Source organism: Canis lupus, chromosome 15, assembly GCF_003254725.2.
Source record: "Canis lupus dingo isolate Sandy chromosome 15, ASM325472v2, whole genome shotgun sequence".
In the NCBI taxonomy this organism is placed as follows: Eukaryota; Metazoa; Chordata; class Mammalia; order Carnivora; family Canidae; genus Canis; species Canis lupus.
Window position 1 is genome coordinate 45635726 of NC_064257.1, and position 14277 is coordinate 45650002.

The 14277-nt window shown below is 38.5% G+C and overlaps 1 long non-coding RNA gene across 1 annotated transcript in view; it reads right to left on the minus strand.

Moving 5' to 3' along the window:
* Positions 1-13601, minus strand: part of LOC112654557 (uncharacterized) — a 38094-nt gene extending 24493 nt beyond the window's left edge. Inside the window, exons 1-2 of the long non-coding RNA XR_003133106.3 lie at positions 12764-13601; positions 8422-8584 (exon numbers count right to left, since the gene is read on the minus strand). This is a non-coding gene — a long non-coding RNA (uncharacterized LOC112654557). The remainder of the gene's footprint in view (positions 1-8421; positions 8585-12763) is intronic.
* Positions 13602-14277: the final 676 nt, after the last annotated feature.

Here is a 14277-nt window from a genome sequence, read left to right on the forward strand (position 1 = left end):
TGTTATATATATAGCTATCTAAATTTGTGGGGATACCATGCTTTTCTCTGTTGGATCAATAAATTCTAGTAACTAGTGAAATTTTATTCATTTTTTAGTGAATTCTCAGCAAAATGAGTCCCTAAGTACCCATGAACACAGCATGAACATAACATTTTATTAATAAAGAACTTACTTCTAGCTCTTTATGTGCCCATTTTCCCTATTAGTCTCTGCAAGAGGGCAAGAGCCTCTTGTACCCTTGTGTCCTTAGTAGCTACTTCATGCTTTACTCTGGACATTAATGTGTTTTTTAGTTGAACAGCATGAAGCATTTAAGAAGAATTTAACTAAAAGATTTTGATTGCTCTCTAATAAAGATTATTTTCTATAGGAAATTCTTAGAACCTTCTCTAATCAGATTGAACAGTTGTTAAAGCATAATTGCTTATTTATTTATATACACAATTGTGTCCTTTCAGGAAAGTGCCAAAGACCTTTGTTGACCAGTAAGAAAACCTTGACTTCCTAGACTATAGAGTGTGTTTTTATCACTATATGTTTAAGAGATGGTCCTAGTTGTAGCTTTCTTTATCATTAATAGGAACTAAGCTACTAAATATGGCTTTCCCATGGCCTCAGTCTCAAATGAGTTAGTAGCCTATTCCAAAAGCAACACTCATCTTCTCTGAAAATTACCTAATGCATGAGAAAGAGAAAATAACAACAACAAAAAAAAAAGTGGGAAAGAACGTCCTCAGCACGTTAAAAATTAACACACTTGATTCCCTAGATGTGCTTGACAAATTTGTAGATGTAGGTTTTGGAAGCTATTAATTATAGACTTGGCTTTAAAAATACTGCTTATCTTGTTTTTCAACCTACAGAGTAGCCATATTACAATTTTAGAACATATAAGTTATTTTCAAAGCTGCACATCTTGAATGATAAGTACTCTTACTTAGCTTAGGAATCTTTACTGTATTGTTCCCAAATTCTTTGCATTCTAGACAGGCTGAGAGGTCTCAAGAACTATATTTCCCTCACAAGGTACAAGCTAACTGCCCATCCAGTCTAATCATGTTGCCTTTTCACTATTAAAGATTAAGTTATTGGGCAGCCCCTGTGGTGCAGCGGTTTAGCGCTGCCTGAACCCAGGCATGATCCTGGGGACCCCGAATCGAGTCCCGCGTCAGGCTCCCTGCATGGAGCCTGCTTCTCTCTCTGCCTCTCTCTCTTTCTGTGTGTCTCAATAAATAAATAAAATCTTTAAAAAAATTAAATTATTAAAGATGTGAATCTGACATCTTTATCTCTATCCCTGCATTCCTCCCTGGCTTTCAAACCTCACAATCATTGCTCATTTTTATGACCAAATTAAAACGTGTGTCTGACTTAATGATCAGACACTAGAACTGTTGTTAACTTTAATCTACACCACACCCTGGGTTTCTTAGAGCCATTCATTAAAATTGCTCTTGGTGGTCTTTATTATTAGATCTCCAAGTTTCAAATAGAGAATCTATGAATTCAGAGCACACATTTAGGATTATTAAAATCAAAGAAAAATGTGACTACAAATTTGCCAAGTCGTCCTGACTTTGGCTCAACTGGATCAGCAGCCCTCTGTCAGAAAACCAAGCTTATGAAGAGTACAGCCCATATTTCGGAGGAATCTGATTTGAGTTTAGCCTGTCAGAATGATGGGGAGGTTTCCAGCTTGTTGTAAAAAAATGTGTTGAAAGATAGTGTTTGATCATTTACGGTACCCAAAGCCAACGTTATGAGAAAATTTCTTTATTAGGCAATAAGGAGCAGATCCCAAGATTCACTGAGACAGAGAGAGTATCCCACAAAGAGCCATATTTCCTTAGCAGATATTTAAGACAACATATAGGGAAAGAAAAGATATTGTTTAAGCATGACATGGAATCCACACACAATCAAAAGTGGCTGAATCAAAACCAGTAGGCTTAGAATCTGGTCTGAGTCCAGCTCACTGGTTCTGATGAGAAGGGCAGCCTTGTCTCAAGTCCTGCACCTGTACTTGGCATACCTGGATCCTTTAGGGCATTGACCCTCAAGAAGGCCAACACTAGCAGACTATCTGATGGCGTGAGGGCATGTTAACATTGCATATTCCTGGGACCAACTACAAATCAACCCAATCAGAAAAATAGATCCACCTTTAGGAATGGAGACTTTAGAATCTTGATTTTTATAAATAGTCCAGATAATTCCTATTCAAGTAAACACTATGCTGGTGCCAATCTTAACGTTAGGCAGAAATTAAGATCTAGGGACAGAACCTAAGATTCTGAGACTCAGCATCATCACCCTCATCAGCATTCTCACCCTGACTTGGTGGCCCAAGTCTGAACAAAGGGTGTTGCCTCTTCACTGAGATAGAGCCTCCACTTTGTGTCCCAGTTCAAATAATTGGGATTTTGCCTTATTCCTTCATAACTACCTGCTTGCAACCTACCTAAAACTCTGGGCCCCTTAGGAGGTGAGTCCTATGGCCTGGGCCTAGAAGACTGTCCTTGAACTGATCTGTGGCTGAAGTCTGCCCCCATAATGACTGGCCTGCCTGCCCCTGGAAACAGGAATTACTGCTCCAGCATTTTCCTTCACTATCTACCACTCACCTTTTAGAATTATTGGTGCCTTGTATTCTTGCTCCTTCTCCCAAATCAAGACTACCACCTGTTGCCTATCCCCCAGAGGCTTTAGATGCCATAAATTGGACCACCTTTTCTTTCCTCCTGGCTTTGTGCCCCCAGGACCTTCTTAACTAAGGCATGAGTCAAGTTTTTTCTTATTCCTCATCCAATTACAGTTATCTGGGCCATGTCTAGCCATATCTCCAAGTATGTAAGATACTTTCTAAGGGAACTTTCAGCTACAAAACTCTGTAATACTTTGACTTAAGGTCCTTGAAAATATATGGCAATGTGTAGCAGGAAAGGGATGTGTTAATGAGTGAGTATTTCAAGTTTTCCCATGTTCCTCCAGATTGGAAGAGACAAGGCTACTGGAATGTAAAGATGAACAAAATGACAGACAAGCCACATAAGCACACCCCAGGGAGTCAGACTACACAGACTATAGAGTTAAAAGTTGGATAACCAACTGTGTCAGTGTCCCTGGGACTGAGGGGATACTGGGCATGAAATGTTCATTGCAAAAGTTAGAAAAGTTCCTGACAAACCAGGATAATTTGGCCAGTCTAGAAGTTGAAATTGTTGGGAGTGCTGCCAAATCAAAGATTCAGAATACGAAAGAACTATAGCAAAAAGAAAAGGAAAGTAGATTTCGTTAATGTATTTTGAGAAAATAAATAAATGTCAATATTTCTTTTAATTACTCAAGACTGTTAGACTATACTTGTTTGATTATAACTTATTCAGAGAGTAGTTTACATGGGCCCTAGCATTTGTGTTAGTTACCTATTAACGAAAGAAAACACATTAATATTATCAATATTGTCAGATATTTGTGGAAAAATTACATGCCAGCCACAAATTGAAGTGTTTTACATAGATTATCTCAAATTATTGTTGCAACAACAACCTGGGTTTGATCCCTATCCTGCCATCTATTAACTGTGTCATTTTTAAGATTTATTGATTTATTTCAGAGAGAGAGAGAGAACATGAGTGAGAGGGGCAGAGGAAGAGAGAGAGATCTCAAGCAGACTCCATGCTGAGCACAGAGCCTGACACAGGACTTGATCTCATGAACTGAATTGAAAAATATGATCAAAATTCATATTTTTTGGATACTGCTGGTATTCATATTCTAACCAAATCTTAATTATTTCTCACCCTAATGAGAAATTCCAGAGTCAGACGCTTAACCAACTATGCTACCCAGGCAACACTTAACTATATAATTCGTACAAATAACTTAATCTCTCTAAACCTCATCTGTAAAATGAGGACAATAATATCTATTTATCAGGGAGATTTCAGGATTTAGTAAGACAAAACATGTGCTTAATAGATTTCCTTGCAGATAGTGAAGGATCCATAGATGGAACTCCTTTCGATTTTATTACTGTTATTATTATTATTATTATTATTATTATTACTATTACTACCTAGTAGTACCACTACTACTTGCTACTACTGCTATAACTACTGATACTATTATACCTACATCATTATCATCATCATCATGCCAGGTCATACAGTAGTCAATTGCAGAAGCAGGCTTAAATTCTAGTTCTCTAACTTATCATGATGACACATTTTCCTCCTTGTTATAGAAACATTAAAACCCAACCTGAGAAAGCATTTAATAAAGATCCTTGGCATCCAAAAGTTTCTTTGTAATATGGCCACAATGGTGCAGATAAGAATGCACAAAAATTTAAATGCACACAGCACAAAGAAACGAATTCAAAGCCATGGAATCTTAGGCAGTAATGATGTGTCTTTGGAATATTCTCCAAGTAAAATATAAAACAAGTACATTTATTGGGTTTTGGTTTATTTTTTTCTTCTTTTGGCTTCTGTAAGTGCACAATGAACACATGGATGACAGTCAATCCTTCTGGATTTTGCAGTACAGATTTGAAAGTGTAATAACAGATGTCAACAAGCTAACCCAACAGAACTCTAATTTTCTGGAACTGCATTTCTGTACAAGTTAACAAAATAATAGACCTAATGCACTTTTAGCTTTGTGATTACTGACACGGTATTGTAAGAAGCCATCTTGCCTCTCTCTTCCCTATTTGACATAATAAAATGTTATTAACATATGTTCACATGTACAAATATCTCTAAATAAGAGTAAATGGAGGAACAGTTTGCAACACTCTCTTCTTCAAACACAAATGATTCCAATAGTCATTTTTATTACACAAGTAAGATACGCTATTAGTGAGAAAAATAAGTTAAAACAAGAAAATTTAAATCACCCATAATCCAACAACCTAAGATAACTACTGTTGATACTTTGTTGTTTATATTTCTTACTTCTAAGCAAATAAAAACTCATACACAGTTCATACACAAAATTTTTAATGTGCTAAATTCTAATCTTTTTCCTACAGCAAAATGTAGTAAATATTTTCCCATATATTTTGCATACAATAATTATATTCTACATCATGGTTTTATTTTTTTTAAGATTTATTTATTTATTTATGATAGACAGAGAGAGAGAGAGAGAGAGGCAGAGGGAGAAGCAGGCTCCATGCTGGGAGCCTGACGTGGGACTCAATCCCAGGACTCCAGGATCGCGCCCTGGGCCAAAGACAGGAGCTAAACCACTGAGCCACCCAGGGATCCCCATACATCATGGTTTTAAATAATTGCCTGAAATTTCATTATGTCAATGCACCAAAAGGTACCAGTCATACCGCTGTTCATAGATTTTTGAGTTGTTTACATTTCCTTGTAATGGAAATTGTTGCTGTTATACACAATTCATTTTTTAAACATCCTTGTTTATACACCTTGGCACAGTTGTCAAAGCATATTTCCTTAAACATTAAAAATTCTTAGAAATGGGATTATGAAATCAGAAACTGAATATTTTAAGGCTTCTTAATATGTATTTTATAGTAAGTACTGTGCATGTATTTGTAAACACATACATAAATATTGCCATATCAACAGAACCAGTCATCTGGTTTACACTCCTAGCAGCAGGTATAAACCATCTGTCCCATTGCCCTTTACAGCTGAGTGAGCCAGGGGGTTTGCCTAGGGGTCATAGTCTCCAAGAGAAAACGTCTATGAGACCCTCTCGTCTGTGCTACCCTTATAACCCAAACTCCAGTTTTTGTGAGGACTTCCCACCCAACTGGTTGGTTGAATAGCTGCTGACAATGTCCACATGTCCCGTGACGTCACAAGCTAGCAAAGAAAACATTCAAAAATAACAAGGCAATTGAGAATTGCTAGACACTATTAGAGAGGAAAGTTTTGATTGTTAACGCATATCTGTTTTGTCTTTACAAGTGGGACAGAAAAAAAGGATGGGTCACATTTGACAAATAAAAATATTTTTTCCTCTGAGAAACACTGAAAAAAAGAAGAGAAAGAATCATTACAGATTTGTAAAATCTGCTATGAATTTCCTGCCAGTTAGAGTAGGACATTAAAATGACAAAGGGTGGGGCACCTGGCTGGCTCAGTGAGTGGAGCATGTGACTCTTGTTTTGGGGTTGTGAGTCTGAGCCCCACATTGGGTGTGGAAATCACTTAAGAAAAAATCTTTTTAAAAAATGACAAAGAGCAAAATTTAAAACAAATTTCTCTCATTACTGGAAAACAACATTTTTTATCATTTCCTAACTGGAACATTTAAAAACTAAAACCCAAATGTATCAGTGTATATAAGCAACAGAACAAGACAGGGCATGTCTTCCTCAGGTTGCTGCTGGCTATGTACTGAAGGAAGCTACTGCGTGCTTCTTACTGGGCCCCTCTGGCCTCTGCTGGGGCCTACAGAACAGAAAAGAGAAGGTCCAGTGAGTCAGAGCTGGGGAGACACAGACATGTACTCATGATTGTCAAGGATGCAGGTTTAGAGAAGGCAAGAGTGCCATACACACTTGGGGCAAGCTGATAGATAAAAGTACTGCTTTCTATATCATAGGTCATAAAAGAGGATTTTCTTAATTATTTTACAAACAGTTGCCTCGTGCTTACTACAGGCTTTCCCAACTGTCACTCATTTCATCCTGTGACAAATCATCGTTGTGTTCCTATGGGGAAACTGAGGCTTACACAGAGTAAACATCCTGCCTAAAATAATAACAGATCATAAGTGAAAAAACTAGAATTTGGACCCAGGGATGCTGGCTCTAAAACTCTACATTCTTAGCCCCATCAGATGCCATCTATTAGGATCAGTTTTAGAGACACGGTAGGGCTGAAATGTCTGAAGACTAAGGTTCAAGTTCCAGGACCACTTCCTATTAGCAGTTCTAAGAGACCAAGGGGCATTTGATTTCTCTAAGGCTCAGGCTGCTGAAAACAGGTGAAATCCACACTTGGCTCTATCCTTATCCTCTCCGTTGGACCTGTGACCTAAGCCCACCCGCATGGAGAGCTCAGCACACCTTTAAGTTCCCCATCCCACCCTGCTTCTCCTGAATTTGAGCCTACATTTTTGCTCGCAATCCAAAAAATTCTTATTCATAATAAAGTGTGATAATTATTCCCCTAGAGAAGCTTTTGATATAAAAACATCAGAACAAAAAAAAATGCTGTTTTTCTGAACATTTTGTACGGCATATGGAGGGGAGGAAAATACATTACATATATTAGAGAGAACCACTTAAAAGTTCCCCATAAATATTCCCATTGGTGGGCGCCTGGGTGGTTCAGTCAGTTAAATGTCTGCCTTCAGCTCAGCTCTTGATCCCAGAGTCCTGGGATGGAGCCCCAGTGGGCTCTCTGCACAGCAGGGAGTCTGCTTCTCCCTCCCCCTCTGCCTGCTGCTCTGCCTACTTGTGTGTGCATGCACACACATCCTCTATCTGTCTCTGTCTCCCTCTCTGTCAAATAAATAAATAAAATCTTAAAAAAAAAATCCCCATTGGTCCCTTAGCTCCATAAGGCCAGGTGGGGAACTTTCTACATGATTTCTTTGTCTCAGTTCCCAGAGCGGATAACTATCTTCTCTCCTGAATTTCCACATAGGCATCTTGAAGGTAAGATCTTTAAGATCTCACTTCTTTCTTATAAAATGTAAAAGAACCTATTTATTTGTAAATTATTTAATCACTATATGGCTCCAGTGAGATGATGGATGTGAAAATAGCTCATAAAAATGAGGTACATCAGCAGAAGGTATAGCTGATACCCCCCAGAAGATGGTACAAGCCAAATGACCAAAACTTTGGCATAGCTAAATTTAACAAGTGGCTGTGCATGCTGAGGGATTAGAGGGGGCATTTCTACACACTGGTGACTCCCTGTGGGAGGCAAACGCTCTCCCACACACCACACCATGGCAGTTACAGCAGAGACAACACAGAGCTAGTGAAACAAAGTTCCAAATCTGACTTTAAGCAACTCTCCTAAAAATGCAAACAGCCCCCTCCCTCCCAGTTATTTAATCCTAACTGGTCTTCCTTTTACCATCTTAGCTTCTTACCTTATTTATGAAAGTCTCAAATGTATATTCTATACCCACTGTCTCCCATTGTGTCTCCTCCTGCCCACCTTGAAATCTGGACTCTCCCTCTCCAGTGCTACAAACCCAACAGCTGCTTACAGGGCCACCAAGACCTCCCTGATGGGAAATACCGTGGCCATGTCCCCTGCCTCATCTCCTGGCCCTCCTGACTGCATTTGGCATTTGCAAGGTTACTCAGGGAGGAGTTTCAGGTAAGAGGACTCTTACTTAAAGGCAGATAAGATGAACCGATTTGTGCAATGATCTTTTTAAGTTATAAAAGGAATATATTTTAACTACCGGCTTTGTCAAGTCACGTGGCATCTCAGGAAGGCACAGCCAATCCTCGGAAAATTCTTCCAAATCGTGCAGTTCGTACATGAAAGAAACGTGCTAGAGCTCTTCTCAGATTTGGCAGCAATCCCCAAAATTTACATAGCGCTACCAGGCACAAGGTATAAAGCTGAAACAAATTTTTCTACATTATTAATAATAATAAATAGATTTCAATCATCCACATTAGGAAAAAAATTGCATTACTTCTGCATTCTCTCTATGGGAAATATTATAAAATTACTATCTTATGCAAAGGTGATTTAAAAAGGGTATAGTCAAAAAACACAGAGGAAACAGTAATATGGACATGTGCAGGGCAGAACATTAATAAAAACAGTATGTTCTTTTTCTGGATTTTATCATGTGTATAGTATTTCTCAGATCTTATTAATTTGTAACTTCTTGTGATTTCTTGTTTCTAATAAATACTTTTTTGTGTACTTTTGTATTTCTAATTTTTAAGAGGATTTAAAAAGGGGCAGGGGCCTGAGAATTATATAAGTCCACCCAAACCCTGCATCCTATTAATTATACACTAGCTCTTCTATCATAGGAATACAGACTATTAACTCAAGTACTTTTCTGGATAATAAAAATGAGGGATCATTATTAACATCTTATTAAATGACAGTAATTCCTCTCATCACTCCCATCTTCCTGGGCCCCCTACAGTTTCTCTGTCTATGAGTATATGCACAACTGTGCAACCTGCTGAGAATATAAGATAGATAATACCTCTGCCTCAAGTAGATTCGAGCCTAATGAGGGGAAGAAGACATGAACGCTAATAATTATGCAATAACTTGATAAGTGCTCTACAGTAGTTAAGAGCAAAGCGTCCTTAGAGGACCGAGAATGATTCCACCTGGGGAATTCAAAAAAACTGTCATAATAAAAGTAGTAGCTGAACTGAGTGTGAAAGAAGAAGAGCAAGTGTGGTGGGCAGAGCAGAGAGACAGCACCCTTGTGGGGAAAACTGCAGGTTAATATATGTAAGCAGAGCATCAAACATTCTAAAAACATAGATGTGCTATGCTGGCCGACAAAGAACAAAGAAACAAAACCAAGCCACCACCAAAAAAAGAAGCATCACGAGCTTCACAGAAGAATTAATAAGTGGTGAGTTTGTAGGCAGCATCCTCTAATATACCGAACATTTATAAAGCCTGAAAATTTGTAGACAGAAGCTCTGGTATCAAAGAGGCTTGGGCATTGAATCCTCCAACTCATATTAGCTCTGTCATCTGGGACACCTGTGTAATTCCTCTAAGACTCTGTTTCCTCGTCTGTGAAATGATCAGATCAGGACTTAGACCAAAGGATTGTCATGAGAAATAGACCAATTATGTGTGGTATAAAGTAGTGCTGAGCAAATGTGACCTGTTATCATTAAGGTTTTCCTAACATTAAAGATAGATATGAATTGCACATCTCCTCATTACCCTGATAACTAAACCCCAAGAAAGTCAGCACCTGTCAGCTGAAAGAATCAATCTGGAAGATGGGAAGTTCTTGCAAATAGCCAGAGCATTCCAAAGAATTCCAGAAATGCTGGTGCATTCTCTATCACATTCCTATAAGCACAGACTAATTTAAACACATGGCCAAGGCACTCCACAGCAGAAATGTAAACAGAGGACAAAGGCCAAAAAACAAATCCCCATGGAAAATAACCCTCCTGCGAGGAAATCAGCACTCAATTCCACATGCGGGAAGATGTGGCTCAGGATATGTTCCTACAGAAATCAGGGTCATGTCACTTTTTCACTTTTAGACTCAGTACGAGTGTCTGCGGGTGATGCAAAAACTTTGCCCTCCTTGAAGAGAGCCCTTTTTCAGACAACTGCAAGTGAAACAACAACTTGATCCTTTCGGCTTTAACCAAATTCACTGCTTAATAGCACAACATGTGCTTTTTTAAGGAGGGACACCAACCTCCTGGGTTTAATCAAAGAAAATTATAGAGCAGTGAACCATGTTACATTTTAGGCCAGCAGGCCATTAAACCTGTCGCTTTAGAATTAAAAGGTAACTATTCAGTCCTAAAGACACTGAGAAGAGGAAACTGATACCTCCCTCTTCTCAGTTTTTGTGACTTGGTTTTTGTGACTGGGGAATCTGAAACTGTAGGTATTTGCAAGTTGATCCTCCCCACAATGTGGCTACAATAACAACAGTCTGTGAATATTGGTTATTTTGCTTTGCTTTGCTTTGCTTTGTTTATAGAACTATGGGGGGACGATAGGTTCACAATCTAGAACCTGAAATACATGGAATTTCTTAGGCATGTAACAATTTCCCCTGAGCACAAAAACACAAGAATTTATGCTATGGAAATTTGTCAGTCAGACCTAATCAGTACTGGCCTTCAGATGAGAACATATAAATATGGGACATCTCTAAACTTATTCACTTCTTGGCTTTTTTTGAAGCACTAATTCCACCGGATGTATTGTGCCAGAAAGTCATAACAACCCTAGTCAATAATTTCTTAGAAGATATCAGTGAGTCATGAAAGGAGAAGGGACAAATCACCTCTCGAAGGAGGAACTATATGAAATGAAAGCTCTCTATCATTTCACTGGAATGAGGCACTTTTACAGACCTCATTATGTTAGATGGTAACAACAAATAGTCATGAGATGACAGGCAGGCACTGCGTGACTCTGTGGATGTACTTACACAAAGTGACAACTTCTGAAGACAACAGGCACTGATGAACTTACGGTTCCTTCCTACCAAACTAAATGATCTTACCTGGCCATCTGGGAGCAAGTGATCATGGAACAGCTCTGGGAAAATATTACACAAGTAATAATCTTTGTGGCTGATCAGAGGATCATTATATGATGACATTAGATTAAACCTTTACTTAAGGTGGCATGGGTTCTAGAGAAAAAAAAACTAGATTTAAGAGAGTTACCTTTAAGAGGAAATAGAGAAAATGTAGCAGATAATAGTTGTCAATCAGGCTCCATCCAGCCACATACTCTTATCCTATTTCTTCCTCATCGAATATTATGAAAGAAGCCCCAAATAAATGTTTTATTGAGGGAAGCATGAAGGATTTCTATTATTTGTCAAGGCTACACTTCACCAGTCATACTTGAATGAAGCATGAGATTCGCCTTCATTTGCAATTAAGCCGGGCCCCTGGCAGCCTGCCTTTGTCCTCTCAGCCCATCTTAGTGTCTCTGTCAGATTTGGGATATAGCACCAAAGTCTTTGGAATTTCATATTTACCTTATGAATATTTAAGACAGTATTTTGCAATTTTTCCCAAATCATGGTACTTAGAGGAAATGATGTTACTTCTATTCTACAATAAAGAGATAAGGCAGTGTGCGTCCATGACTGACTAGCTGGGGGAGGAGACGGAAGTGGGACGAGGAGCTCAGGCCCCCTGGGTCATGACCCACATACTTAGACCGCATGGATCAGTATCTGCACACACCAAGAACCCAGCACGGCATCTTCCAAAAGGGATGGGGATGTTTAAAGAGAGGGGATGTTTTCAAGTGTTCCCCTGGGAACAAAAGAGAGTCTAAGGTCCTTGTGGTAGTCTAAGGTCTAAGGTAGGGTAGGGGTCCTTGTAATAAGAGTTAATATTATTTATCAAAAGATAATATTCTCATATTGCTGATTACATTTTATCTACAATTTAAATAACTTTGCTATGAATATAACTTATAAACCATTTATGTATAGTCTTCTTTTCATCTTTTAATTCTCTGAGCACTTGGCATATATGTTGTGCAAAGTACACAGCCTTTAGCGTGAAATAGACTTCCTTGAAAATGCTGATTGTGCACACCTCTGGCCTCAGGCAGATCCCACACCCTTTCCAAGCCTCAGTTCTCCCACATTAAATGAGAACACTAATACCTACTTCAAAAAATAGTAACGCTTTTTTTCAGTTTAAAATGTTAGTAGCACAGGAAAATAGATGCTCATTAAGTAGTAGCTCGCTTCCTCTTCCTAGAGAGAATTAGTATAGCAGTTAAATTCATTCTGTTATCTTCCTTTACTCCTTCTGCTTTCCACTGTCCTCTACCATCCTCTCTCTGCCACTTGCCTCTCAGCCTCTTCCCCTTGTTTTCTATTTCTACATTGTCTGTGGCCTCCTCATCATCATGCTCATACTTTCTTCTCTCTCCAAACTGGAGCAAGGAGGGATAAAGGGGGACATGGAGAGGAACGAAGAGGCGATTTCATTCTTCAAGTCCCAACTCTTAAAAGCACTGCTCAAATCATCTCAAGTGATTACAAAAAAAAAAAAAAAAAAAAATTTTATCCAGAAACTTACTGTGTTCAAGTCCTGTGCTGTTTGATCTCTCAGTCTCCATGAACAGCGACCCTTTGGATTCAGTGGCTGTCAACCTTCATACCACTTTGGCATGCCAGAAAAAAACTGCACACAAACCCATCAGTAGGAAGAGTTCATGGAATTAGTGAGGCTTGTTAAGAGAAAGGGGTCCACATGCCAGAGACTCAAGTGTTATCTGCTTATTGCATCAATATTTTAAATAGAAACCAATATGGGGCACCTGGGTGGCTCAGCAGTTGAGCATCTGCCTTCCGTGCAGGGTGTGATCCCAGGTTTCCGGGATCGAGTCCCACATCAGGCTCCTTGCATGGAGCCTGCTTCTCCCTCTGCCTATGTCTCTGCCTCTGTGTGTGTGTGTGTCTTTCATGAATGAATAAATAAAAATCATAAATAAATAAATAAATAAATACCCACCAATACAAATACCTAAGGAAGTAAATTTGGGAAATGCTATGAATTCACAAATCAGATACAAACCGCTTGCTCCAGGCCTAAAACACAAATCAAGGTGAGCATACAGTAAACTTAAAAGAAAGAAAGATATTAGATAATTACAACCCTTTCTTTTAGATTTTTTCTTTCATTATCATCCATAATACAGGGAAAACTCAGAATATATTTAAAGTTGGCAAATGTTCTCTGAGTTCTCCTAGCCTCATCACCAAAAAACAGTAAAAAGGAGCAGCTGACTATAACAGTGTGGTGGAGACAGCAAGAATTGGTCTACCAATAAAATTTCCAAGACAATGAACTCTACAAAGAACTTGCAGGGTGGAATACATCTACACCCACTTTCTGAAATGCTTACTCTGGTGGTTCACACACTATATGACCTTAGTTGAAAACAGCAGACACCATACCATGTTAGCAAGCTTATAAACAAAAATGTCACAATGGTTTGGAAAGGCAGTGACAGTAGATCTGAAACTGCCACTAATATAAAGCCAGTGTAGAAGAAGGGGAGCATAGGGGTCATTTTCACAGTCATCTCATTAAGAGATTTGTCCAATGGCACTATTCATAGCTCTTAAAATACTAATTACTGTTTCCTTTGTGATGTAATCACTCACAAGATTCTAGACACGGTGCGCCATGTGGCAAAAGGGGTTTCTGAAAGGGAACAGTCCTTAACTACATCCATGAACTTTTAGTAGATTTGCCTCTATGAAAGGTGAGATGCTCTGTAAAGACACCATAGTAATGACCCACAAGTCAAGAACCATAATACTGTGAGTAACTCCAATTTTATTCTCTGGCTGAGAAAGATGAAATCAGGTGGATTTTACTGTCCTTTTAGAAGTAAAAATTAATCATATGTGTGTTGTACTTCATAAAATTATATTAATATCTCTGCATTAGTATCTATATTGATATCTCTCCAATATCTCTATATTGGACATTAACTATTTGCTTATATCTTTATGGTAATAAGATGTCATATAGTTCTGCAGAGTATTGTTTTAACAAGACTAAAGTTTGGATGGGGGCAGATG